Source organism: Amphiprion ocellaris, chromosome 15, assembly GCF_022539595.1.
Source record: "Amphiprion ocellaris isolate individual 3 ecotype Okinawa chromosome 15, ASM2253959v1, whole genome shotgun sequence".
Taxonomy (NCBI): Eukaryota; Metazoa; Chordata; class Actinopteri; family Pomacentridae; genus Amphiprion; species Amphiprion ocellaris.
In genome coordinates this window covers 22,157,315-22,169,718 of record NC_072780.1, presented here as the reverse complement: position 1 = coordinate 22,169,718, position 12,404 = coordinate 22,157,315, and positions in this window count along the sequence as shown.

Sequence of the window (12,404 nt, the reverse complement as noted above, 5' to 3'; positions counted from 1 at the left end):
TAAAGGTGTTAATGTGTTGGTAGTCAGATTCACTAGATGCAGATTGCAGCTACAAGCCTGCCATTTGCTGCGCATTTCATGTGGCTTTCTCCTCCCTGTCTTACTTTGTACGTGTTACCATTTTCAAAATCCTCTTTCATGACAGGACAAAGCAACAACAATCTACAGGAAGCAGCCTACACACAGAAAATGTCAAGTTTAGATGAAGGCTTGGATCATGTAATACAGTTTTTCTCTATTGATAAAACACTGTTCCTGAAAAGTAGCACACATTTCCCAAAACACTGCACCCTATTTTCTTTATTAGGACACAATTTGCAAAGCACTGCACACTTGTGTCAAAAGTGCACTTTATTGTCAAAATTTGAACTTTGAACTTCATTTATAGGATGCATTTGTGTTTAAGTTGTCATTTTTGAGGACTGTATCATCTTTTTACACTTCATGTGAAAACACAGTGAGAGAAGAGTGTTTTGTATTTAGCAGTGCAGTGTCCTATTTTTGCTTCATGTGTCTTGATTTTGAAAACAAAGTTCAAATTTTGACAATAAAGTGTGCTTTTGACACGAGTGTGCAGTATTTTGCGAGTTGTGTCCTAATAAAGAAAATAGGGAGCAGTGTTTTGGGAAATGTGTGCTATTTTTCAGGAGCGGTGTTTTATCAATAGAGAACAACTGTAAAAGGCAGCTTTCTGCAAGCATTAGCTACTCAGCTAACCAGTACAATTATACAACGATATAGTTCATATTAACATTTACAGTATTAACAAAGAGAGAGAAAAAAATTAAATAAGAAGTGGCTTTAAGTTCAAACGTCAAGTGTAACCCTATGGCTACACTGAACACATAATGTATCCAAACCATTTGTGGAACAACCGCTGCAACACTCTACTATAATTTTTGGAAGTGGAAGTCCTGTTTAATTATGTATTAAACAGGACTTCCACTTTGGAGCCTTGATCACCCCGTTGTTGTACACTACCGTTCAAATGTTTGGGGTCACTCAGACATTTCATGTTTTCCATGAAAACTCACACTTTTATTCATGTGCTAATATAATTGCACAAGGGTTTTCTAATCATCAATTCGCCTTTCAACACCATTAGCTAACACAATGCAGCATTAGAACACAGGAGTGATGGTTGCTGGAAATGTTCCTCTGTACCTCTATGTAGATATTCCATTAAAAATCAGCCATTTCCAGCTAGAATAGTCATTCACCACATTACCAATGTCTAGACTGTATTTCTGATTAATTTAATGCAATCTTCATTTAAGAAATTGCTTTTCTTTCAAAAATAAGGATATTTCTAAGTAACCCCAAGCTTTTGAACAGTAGTGTATATTTGCCATTTTCAGCTGGCAGTTGCTTATGTGGTAGGAGCAGGAGGCAGTTTGTACTGTAACTTCTAGGCTAATACATAATGCAGTGTACACTCATTTGTATTTATGTATTTAAATGATTTGATATGTCTTCAGCTCACAGTAATGGTACTACAGCAGATATTACAATTAGGCAGCTAAACTGCAAAATCCCTTTTGACCAAGTCTGTTTAAATTTAGTTACAATTAATGTAAATCTGTTTCAGCGAGCAGGCTCTACTTTCCCAAAATGTAGGCAGTTCAGTGTGTAGTCTTGTGCAGTAGGTGAGGGAAGACAACAGTTACTTGCCAGCCAGCTACTAAAACTAGAATCATGATTTAATGAGTGATAGGAATGTGTGTAAGATGCCACATGCAAAGTATTTCGTCTAGTTTCTACACTGCAAACTACAAATAAAGCGATTTTCAGTTTCAACTGCACCTGTTCTTGTCAATGTTTGAAGCTTCTGCTAATCAGTACATCAAGTTCCAGCTGCCTTTATCAGAGTAACACAAACAAAACCAAACACCCACAACGTACATTTCTTCATACTGTTAAGAATGTCATACTATATGCCAACAATTTTACACTTTTTACAAGTCACTTATAACTATATTGCTCACCCTTATAGATCATGATCATCTCTTTGAAATTGCCCAGTTAATTAGCAGTAGTCTTAAAATATTGCACACTGTATGGCAATAACTTCAAACTGACACTAAATGCCATGTAGATCATTAGTATGTGAACATTAGTTTCAGTTTTTTGTTCTTGAATAATAAATGATCTATGGTTTGTGTTTTTATTTTGCATTTAGTTGTACTTGGGCTGCACAGTGGATTGGTGGTTAGCACTTTCACCTTACAGCTAGAAGATCCCGATTCCGAAAATGTGAACAAAACCTTTACATGCATCACGATATCGATCAGTTCTTATCAATTAATATGTTTGTTTTACTGATCAGTGCTAGCTGACAGCTGCATATTAAAGCTGTTAAACATTAAACTTCACATATTCCAATATGATATTGTGGAGAAGTGCATTTAGGTCTCACACTGTCAAATAATGTAGTATATCACTTTAATCTTTGACCAAATGAAAGTAAAATCAATATTGATTGAATGTTCTCTGTAATAAATACTTACACTTCAGATCATTTTTATTCATCTCTCAGCTGCTGTATCAGCAGTGGAAAATGGATTTGACAGCAAATCAGGACCAAACATAAAAAAATATTTTTGTGATTTCAGCATCACCAGCTGAATATATGTTGGGTTTCCATGGCAACGTGATGCATACAGTTTGCAAATCTGTAATTAAAACATCTTCATTCAGTAGGATTAGTAATGAACAGACAACAGGCTTATATAGAACATATTCCCCCAGCTATGAATTTGTGTCACTGTACACAGGATTTGGTTAAAAGGAGGCTCTTCTTACAACCGATTTAAATCCAAAACTCTCAACAAAACCTGCTCTGGACCAGGTTAGCTCTACAGCATCAGTTACCATGGAGATCTAGCAGGTTAAAAGAGAGCCACCTTCATGTCACTGAAAACTCTGACTTTAAGCTCAACATAAATTACCAACCCAGCAGAAAAAAAATGTTTAAAGTCTGGTACAAGAAACTGCATTGATCCCTGCAGCTAACTTCTCTGTTTGGCACAACTGTACAGAGACAATTTTTTATAGAACTTGCAGGTTAATCATTACCAGTGACCCCTTTACATTTGATATACTGTCATTACAAGATGAACGGAATCACATCTTCACACTGTTAGTCTGAGTCGTTCACATAATAGGTGACAATTCTTGAAAGTATGTGCTCAACATTTGGCATCTGTGAGCTGCCATAAGATTAATAAGGAAAAAAAATCCTATTAGAGGTCTCTCTTTTGCTTAAATGACAGCAACCCTTGAACTGCTTGCCTTCGTTTCCCTCACTGAACAAAACTTGATGTATTGATCTTCTGATGGTGCCCTCACTTTTGGAGCCTAATTGTGCTTTGGATACTAATCCAGTTTCCACACAGTGTTTGAGACCTTCAGTCTAGCCATGACTTGACTGAGAAAGCCCCTCTTTCCTCAGAATACCAATCTGACTTCAGACAATTTCACTTTGTTCTGATGTCAAATTTTCCAGTATTGGAATGCTACTTATCGAGCAATGTTCTGCTGGAAATTTGAGGCACAGACATATCTACATGTGAACAACAGCTGCTGGTTGATTAAGTTGAACAAGCCTCTGATGAGTCAATCAAATCCACCCAGGTTACATAATCACTAGTATATTTTCTTTTTAGAACACGCAACTTGTGTAACGTTTGTCTAGCAGACACACTACTCAAAGTTTTAGGACCCATAAAATGGAGAATTTTAGAGACACTGACCCTGTTTCATTTTAAAAACTGTGGGACTGCACCTTAATCTGGGTAGAAACAGAGACTTCTGGAAATTATGATGCTTTCTGGGCTTTTCTGTCACTACATTCCTTCATTCATCACATTTTTGCATGTAACTGTTTACAGAAGAAAACAAAGACATCAGCCCCGACTAGCAGTAAATGATTCAACGTGGATTACAAATTACAGGCATTGTTGACCTTATTGTTTATGCCAGCAGCTGTTGTGCAGTTTATGGAATCTCTGTCCTTATTTTTTGAAGTTGCTTTTCTTGATCCATAGTCTTTTCTACGACGAAGTAACCAGTTCCCTGTTTCAAGTTTAGAACTGACATGCACAAGCCCAATGCAAGTGGAAAACTTTCCAGTGTCTTAGTATTCACAGACATGATTTCTGGGACTAAAATGCTCGTCTGGTTGCAGATCGTTAGTGTGGATGTAGCCTGAGTGTCACTGGAAGGTTACAATTCAAAGAAATCAGAAGTCTGTACACACAGTAGTAGTTAACATGATCACTGCCACTAATCTGCTTCAGTCTGAACGGTGACCTAAAACAGAGGAGAATGTGAAATATTTGATTATCATGTTACACATCAGAACTTTTTGTGTTTTTAAATGTTTCTAAGTCCTCAAACTATCTGGTTATTTCAGGTTTGCAATAGCATATCTGACATATTTTTACCATGGTCTCATGGTATGTGTCCACTGCATTCGTCAGTTTCTCGCATCCCATTCATTGCGTTGCATGCTGGTTCTGTTGCGGTGCGTTTTGAGCTGCAATCCATTTCGAGCCGCAATCTGGTGTATCTCCCCACAGCTCATTTACATAAAATAGACTTGACTTGTACGTCATGCAAATTTGATGTGGCGTGCGGAAGTCCGACGCATCACGAAACTTGCGTCAAACATCTAAACCAGCCGTCGTTCAACTAAAACGAGGATAGATTCAGCAACTGCACAGCTTATTTCTTGCCTGAAATGCTTTCAGAGACACTTACCTCTGAACTGTTTTCATAATGAAAGAGATAATGTTGGCTGCCATGTGATCATGTAGTGGCCCACTAGTGACAGCCCCCCAAGTGGGCGACATTCAGATGAGGCATGTTTACATGTGGGAACAATGGATCCAGTGGACATGTACCATCAGCCTTTTGGACTCCACATAGCATTAAAGTGTAAATATATGCTGTTTTTCACTCAAAAAGTCCTGATAATGCATGGAGTAACTGTATGAGTCATATTATGAAATTTGATCACACATGAGGAACTGTGATGCTCATGTACAAATACTCTACTATAGGTTCATAAAAATAAGTATGTTGTCAGTCAAGCTGCAGAGGTGGATGACTCCAACTGGATAATAAAACACCCTCCTCTGTGACCACTTCAGTAAATTTACTGAAGCTGATCTTCTAATCTGCAGTTTGCCTTTAGCTTGTCGAGCTTCAGCTCACACAGCGAGGGAGAAGCAGGCCTCTGTGATCTCCATATAGAAGTGGTCTGCTATTGCCTCTGGCTTATTGAATTCCCTCTAGTCACCACAGGAAGAAAATCCTAATTGACAATTTCACACTGGCTCCTTCCCTCCCTCGTTATTCATTTCCTATCATTAGTCCATGATGGGTCTTAACTATATTCCATCTCTTTATTAAAATTACTTACACATTTCCTCCTCTTCCCCTTATCAGCAGCACCCTGCTTACCGCTGCGCTTGGAGTGCCCTTGTGAGGCTAGTCTTTGAGTAGCACTGAGTTGGTTGTATAATTGTCTGTTACGTAACTGGAGTGAATTAGGCAGGAGATATGTTTAAAATGAGGGCACGGATTGGTGGCAGTGAAGAATACGGTGTTCTAGCTTTTTGTCTCGCAGAATAAAGGGGGAGGAGGGTTAGTCTGTAAATTTGTGTCTGTGTGTTTGACTGTGTGTGTGTGTGTGTGTGTGTGTGAGGGAGACAATAGCAGCGAGGGAAGAGAAGGGAAAGACAGAAACAGATAAAGATGGCGTGCAGCAGAGGAAGAGATGTGTAGGCATGCTGTAACAGCATGAGTCATCACAACTTAGCTGATGGACGTGTGGCCTGAATCCGAAGAGGCCCCCTTCCTTCCTACTGTATGTCTGAAAGTTTTACTCTTAAACTGTTTAAGTGGTAATTCCAAGGATTTTTTTTTTTATTCCTGGAGATCACCTATCAATCAATGTATCTGCAGCACTGTCAGTTCTTTACTGAAATTGTATGTTAGCTGTTAAAGCTGAGCGAGGCAGTGATTTTTGGGATCATTGGGCAAAAATTTTGCACTAACCTTTTAGCATATTCAAGTGATTTTGGAGGAAACTAGACTTCTGCATGTTCTCCAAGCTCCGTTCTTAGGTTTCAGGAAATCTAACTGGTGACAGGAGACTTCAACCAGTCATTGGACTTCACACTATGTCCCAAAAGTTCATTCTCCCCAGAACAACAAAACTCAAAGACTGAATATGCAACATAATCAATTTATTCAATAACCAGTATTTCCCCCTTTCACTTTGATCACAGCTTTCAGTCTTTCAGGCATGGAATGTATGAGGTTCTTGAGTGTGGATGGTTCTATTCCCCCACTCCCACACAGCATTAGAGTTTAACTGTTTCATTGTGGTCGGTGGCGGATTGGTAAAGATGCGACTGTTCAGGATTCCCCAACAGTTCTTAATTGGGTTGAGGTCAGGGGAGTGTGGTTGCAATTCCTCCTTACGCAGAAAGCCAGGTAGATGCTTAGAACACAACTGCTGAGTCATACGGCTGTGTGAGCTGGGGCACCATCCTGCATAAATACCAATTCTGAACGTCTGTTAAACATTTTCCATTCAGTCACAAGCCCCGATTTTTTCCTCCTGTCTAAAATTGGAAGTAAAACCATTTCTAGAATGTTGTTGGTATAATATTGTGCATTAACAGTGGTACCTTGAGACACAGTGTGCAGCTCTGAGAGACTTGAAGCAGACATAGCCTCCCAAACCATACAATGGGCACTGAGTTTCACTGCTCACAAGATGACACTTTTTCACAATCATCTGTATAGATACGATCATTTTGACTGTTGGATGTCAGAAATAAGCAGAGAGGGCATTCATCAGAGAAAATCCAGTTCTCCCGGTCTTTTGGAGTCAGAGATTTTGTACTTCTTTGTGAAAGCCAGTCTCTTCTCCTTTCGCAGTTTGGTGAGTCGTGGGGTACGTTCCCTTTTGTAGGTTTTCAGCCCCAATGTTTCTGTTAAAGAACGATGCACAGTGCTCTTAGAAACATCTGGTCCAAGATTTTTCAGCCTCTGACTGAGTCACCAGCACGACTGATGTCTTTTACCCTTGGCTTTTCTCATCAGATCCTTGGCTCTTGCAGTTAGACCTGATGGATGTTCTGAGTGAGGCAAGTTTTTGAAGGATCCTCCTTTGTTGTAAATTTGCCATCACTTCTGGTGGTCTAAGAACAGGATGTAGTGGTGAATAAGCATGGATTTCAATATTTAAAACATGTATATTTGTTCCATTGAATACTGCTTTTTAGCTTGACTATCTTTGTGCATTTGAAGTGTGTTTGGTGGGAAGACAGCAATTGCAGAGGAAAGAGCTACAGGAGGAGGGCTGTATATGTTCAGCCTGACTCCTAATGACATCTGCCTAATCCAAAAATGGGCAAAGAGGTGCAGCTGAGTGAGCTGAGGAACCACATGCAAACATCTCTGGACCACAGACTGTCCTGTCTTAGCAACTGCCTTTTGCTAAAAGCTTTAAGCTTTAATACAATTTAAATAAGTGAGATGTATGAAGATGAATCCTCCATACATTTGTCATAATTTGGGAAATTAGCTACAGAGAGTAAAAACCTTTTCTGTACCTGTTTGGAAACATATTCTTGCTGTAAAGTTGAACATTTCATCTTGGGATTTACTTGCTATTGGAGTGAGGACTCAACTAAACATGAGAGAAGCTGCAGTTTATGGCACTTTCTTGTTGCCTTTATGTGTCGGCCGTGGAGGATGTGACCACTCTCATATAGACGCAAAATCTAAAGCTAGCTATCAGTTAGCTTAGGAAACACGACAGGATGAAAATGACTAGCCTAGCTTTGTCCAGAGGTAACAAACTGGCCTATAGTCTTAGGAACATTTTTCAAAATAATGTCCTCCTATGGGCTAGACAGTGGTTTGGTGGTTAGCACTTTTGTCTTGCAGAAGATCCCTGGTTTGCATGTCGGCCTTCCCAGGATCTTTCTGCATAGAGTTTGCATGTCCTCCCTGTGCATGCATGGGTTTTCTCCAGGTACTCCGGCTTCCTCCCACAGTCCAAAAACATGATCAGGTTAATTGGTAATTCTAAATTGTCCCTTAGTCAGCTGGGATAGACTCCAGGCCCCTCGCGACCCTAATGAGGATTAAGAGGTGTAAACGTAATAGATGGATGGATTTAGTTGTATTTCTTTCACTTCAAATTGGCACAGACACTACGTATACCATGAGTCTACATGTATTAATTTGTGTTCTTTTTACTCTCACACACAACTTTTGAACAACCATTGGGATTTACATTATACACTGGGGTGGAAGCTTCATTGGTCTGACTATGGACTATAGAAGAACAAAAAGAGACAGGATCTTTGACCCATGTTCCATTCGTTCCTGTACAATGCCATATCTTGATTAGCAATTCTTTTTATCTTTTTTTTATTAAGTAAGGGTGATTGTTTTACCTTGCTGACATGTTTCAAGCACGTCTGCAGTCTTCTTCAGAGCGTCATCCATCGTGTGATGACGTGTCCTTTTTATCAGGTGACCAGTCTGACAGATCTGTCAGAATCTGTCAGACAGGCCAGGCCCCCGCAATCCAGTGGTCTCTGGAGGATGGAGTCCCAGGTGTGCAAGAGGGTGTAGGCCCCCTTGTCCCGGTTCATGGAATCGTTGGCCTGCTTCCTGATTTCTATGGCCTCCTATCCATCTCTTGTGCTTGTTGACCTCCGATGTTAACCTCCTCACCTTGTCTCAGTCCATAATGTGATTAAATTTCTTGCAGTGGTCCGTGATGTCTGAGTTTTTGTTTTCTTGATTGGCTTTTTCTTTTTGTATTCGTCGTCCTGCAGTCTCTTCTCGTTGGATGACACTCTGAGGAAGACTGCAGTCGAAACATGTCAGCAAGGTAAAACAATCACCTTTGTTAACTTTGCTGGATAAAAAGAATTGGGAATCAAATATAAGAAGACAACAAAATGAACATAATCGATCTAATGCCATATCTGTTTAAAAAAAACACACCCGAATCCTTGTGATAGACTGATGACATGTCCAGGGTGTCCCCTGCCTTTGCCCTAAGCCAGCTGAGATAGGCTCCAGCCCCTCCCCCGCCATTACACCCCATCAAAACAAGCATTAACATGTTATTTCAAAGTGGATGAGGCATTTTTACCAAAAGATGCAATGCGCTATTCATTTCCAAGTTTAGTGCAATGTTTAATCACATTTTCAGAACACTGGCAAAAAAAAAAAAAAAATGAGTTGAGATGCATTTCCATCTATACCTGTGAGTATGACGTGTTGGTTCACTGAGATATAAATGGTGGTGCTAATTTTCCAGTTGTTAAAACTGTCGCAGGAAATAAAGGTGAAACAAGATGACACAATTAAAGAATCGAACTTCAAGTGGTGTTTTCTCACTCCTCATTTGCTTCTATTTGTCATCTCTCGGGTGGAAGCTTGAGTAACACATACTTCATAGATGTCATGGTTTATTTGCTAAGGCTGTTTCCTTTCCAGTGCACTTTGTTTTGCATTAGCTTACAGTGTATAGATATACCCATGTTTCCTACATGGCCAAATCGAAAAGATTTTTTGCGAATTGTCAAATTTTTATGCATTTAAGTGTTTTATTGTTTGTTTTTTTTGGTATTGTATTTTGGGTTTTTTTCTTTTTCTGACAAAATTGCAAATGTGTAAAACCATGGATAAAAACATGCTTAGTAACTGAACTGTTTTTACTTATCCTAAATTTGACAGATAACTTTGGTGAAGTTTGCTAGCATAGTTACCCTCTCTATTAAGTGTCTTCATATTTGTTATTCATCCTCACATCTGACTATTGGAAAGAAAGAAAAAGTTTGTAATGTTTTATCCATAACGTTTTTAACTGTTGCTTTCTCTCAGTCTATCATTTCTATCATTTCACGTTCAAGTAGTGATAGTGTTTTCTACTGAGTCACACAGTCCTAAAAATAGCCCTTTGTAAAACTAGAATTACACAAAAATCCATTAATCTGCAAATGGATGATCTTTTAATCATTTCATATGCCTTTGTCTCCATGTAAAATGGCTTTTAAAGTTTGCAGCAATGACTTGCAACAGTTTGTCCCAGAGGTTAATTTACAACCTATGAAAAGTTAACTTTGGGCTATTGGTTTATTCAAGGAACAGTGTGTGTGTGGGCATAAAATCAGGTTATGAATGCAAAACTCCCACTGCACTCAAAAGCACCTACATGGTCTTGCAACACAAGACATTCAAGCAGTACACAGAGCTGGCAGGCTGCTATAACGTAACGATAACAGTATTTGCTTTCTTGTCATATTTCAATGGTAGAGAAAAAATATGGCTATTTAGAGCATAGTTACAAAAAGTAATGCAAAAGTAGGCAAGATGTTATAAATGAGTTTGAATTAAATGCATGTCAACAAGGTCAGATGTTCTCTAGTTATGTTCAATAAAATAAATTGAGTTTGTTGTGTCTTTACTAGCTGTTTTAAGTTGTTCAAATGTGCAAACAATATTTGCTGAAGCAATTTTACAAGGTCATGGTATGTCAAGTGATGATTGATGACTAAAAAAACAAAGCAAAACAAACTATCAGAAAATGTAATAAAGCAGCTTTAAATCTTGGCCTCAACACCGACAATAAAGAAGCCATTTAATGATTTCCCTCCCTCTTTTTTTGTTTGACATTTTTATGTAATCTAGAAGAAAACTGAAAAAATGGGACAGTAGAAACAAGTGGCCTTGTAATTCGAATTTGCACCAAACATTCACCAAAATACTAATTAAATGAATTTTAAAAGCATTGTTGTGTTGTTAGTTTTCTTTATTTTATAATTCTGGGGGACTGGTAAATGTCAGATGAAGTGGACTGAACTAAATCCAATCAGAAATGTAATGGGGGCAGAGAAACAAACATCTGGATAGGTAACCTTTACAATGATATTTTCTTTTGCTCCTGCCCATTTGTTATATAGTTAAACCTACACTCTCTTTGCTCTAGTTATCTAAAATGGCAAGACATTAACCACTGACCCTTGTCAATTATGGCCACCAGCTGCCTCTTCTCTAACTTTGCTTTGTTTTCTGCATCTAGAGTAATCATACAGCTCACAAAGGAAGCTAAATGTCAAGCTGTAAATTAAATATCAACACAACTAAGTCAGTGTTTTTATTCTAAAAGAGTCAAAATATTGTTGAAATTTCTCAGAAAGAATGCATAAAAAGAAAAAAGGTAGTTGAACAAAGTAAGATGCTAATTGGCATCAGGATATAAAAGGTATAGAAGACCTCTACAGGGAGCTCAGCACATGGTTTTCAGTTTGATCTGTCTCACCTTTTCTCCTATTCACAGTAAATGGGTCATTCCACAATTGGAGGGCATTTTAAGTCCATCCATTAAATGTCAAATAATCTATTTTTGTATAAATGTACTTGACCAAATCTAAAAAAAAAAAAAAAAAAACAGCAGAAAAGAATGTTTGACAACATTTTAAAAAATACCAAATAGGTCTGGAGTTTCCCCTAAAATGCCATTTTTCTCGTCCCACCAACCTGATGATCAAATTGAATCTCAAATAAAACAGTTAAAATGAAATTTAAATCTCCTTTTTTTTGGTATTATTTTTTTCATTGATGTCTCTTGTAATTGTGGGAATATTTTTGAAAATCATAATATTTGAAATAATTGTTTTGCATGGAACGTATGTCCCACAACAACCCTATTAGCATAACCTTTTTAGCTGGTAGAAAAAGAAGAAAGTGAATCACATGATATGCTGGAATTAACATCATCAAACAGTTTTCCAAAAGAATGGGTAGAGCAAAGTTATGTCTTCTCTTCCATTTTTCATATTTTCATGACATCCTCACCCTTGATTGAATGTCTCACTCAACCTCATATTATCAGGATAAGACAAATTCTTCTAACATTTTTTTTTCTTTTTTCCATCAACAAGTTTGTCCTTTTGATCAGTAGTAGCAGCTAGCTAAATATTTAGCTTCTCCTCCTGAGAAAAAGCCAACATTAGCATGGATTAGCAACTCTACTACTACTGTGAGTTGGGTTAATTGTAAAAAGACAATTTTTATTTTTCAAAAATTTTGAATCCCAAATGTCCCCGAATTCTGTAATGACCCATATCTTATTACTATGACTCTAAGTTCTATGAAACATATTATCACCAAGCTCCATCCACGGAATCTTTTTTGGAATCTGTTTTAATGTGCACCTTCAGTCCTTGTGGTCTTCTGACGAACAGCCAACACAGTCATGTGCACAGCGTCCACGTGTTTATTCACAGCACTTCACACTGTGTCTTTTGTTTGCTCCTTGAGCAGTCGTGTGCTCAGAACTGTGTGTTGTATATTGTTTC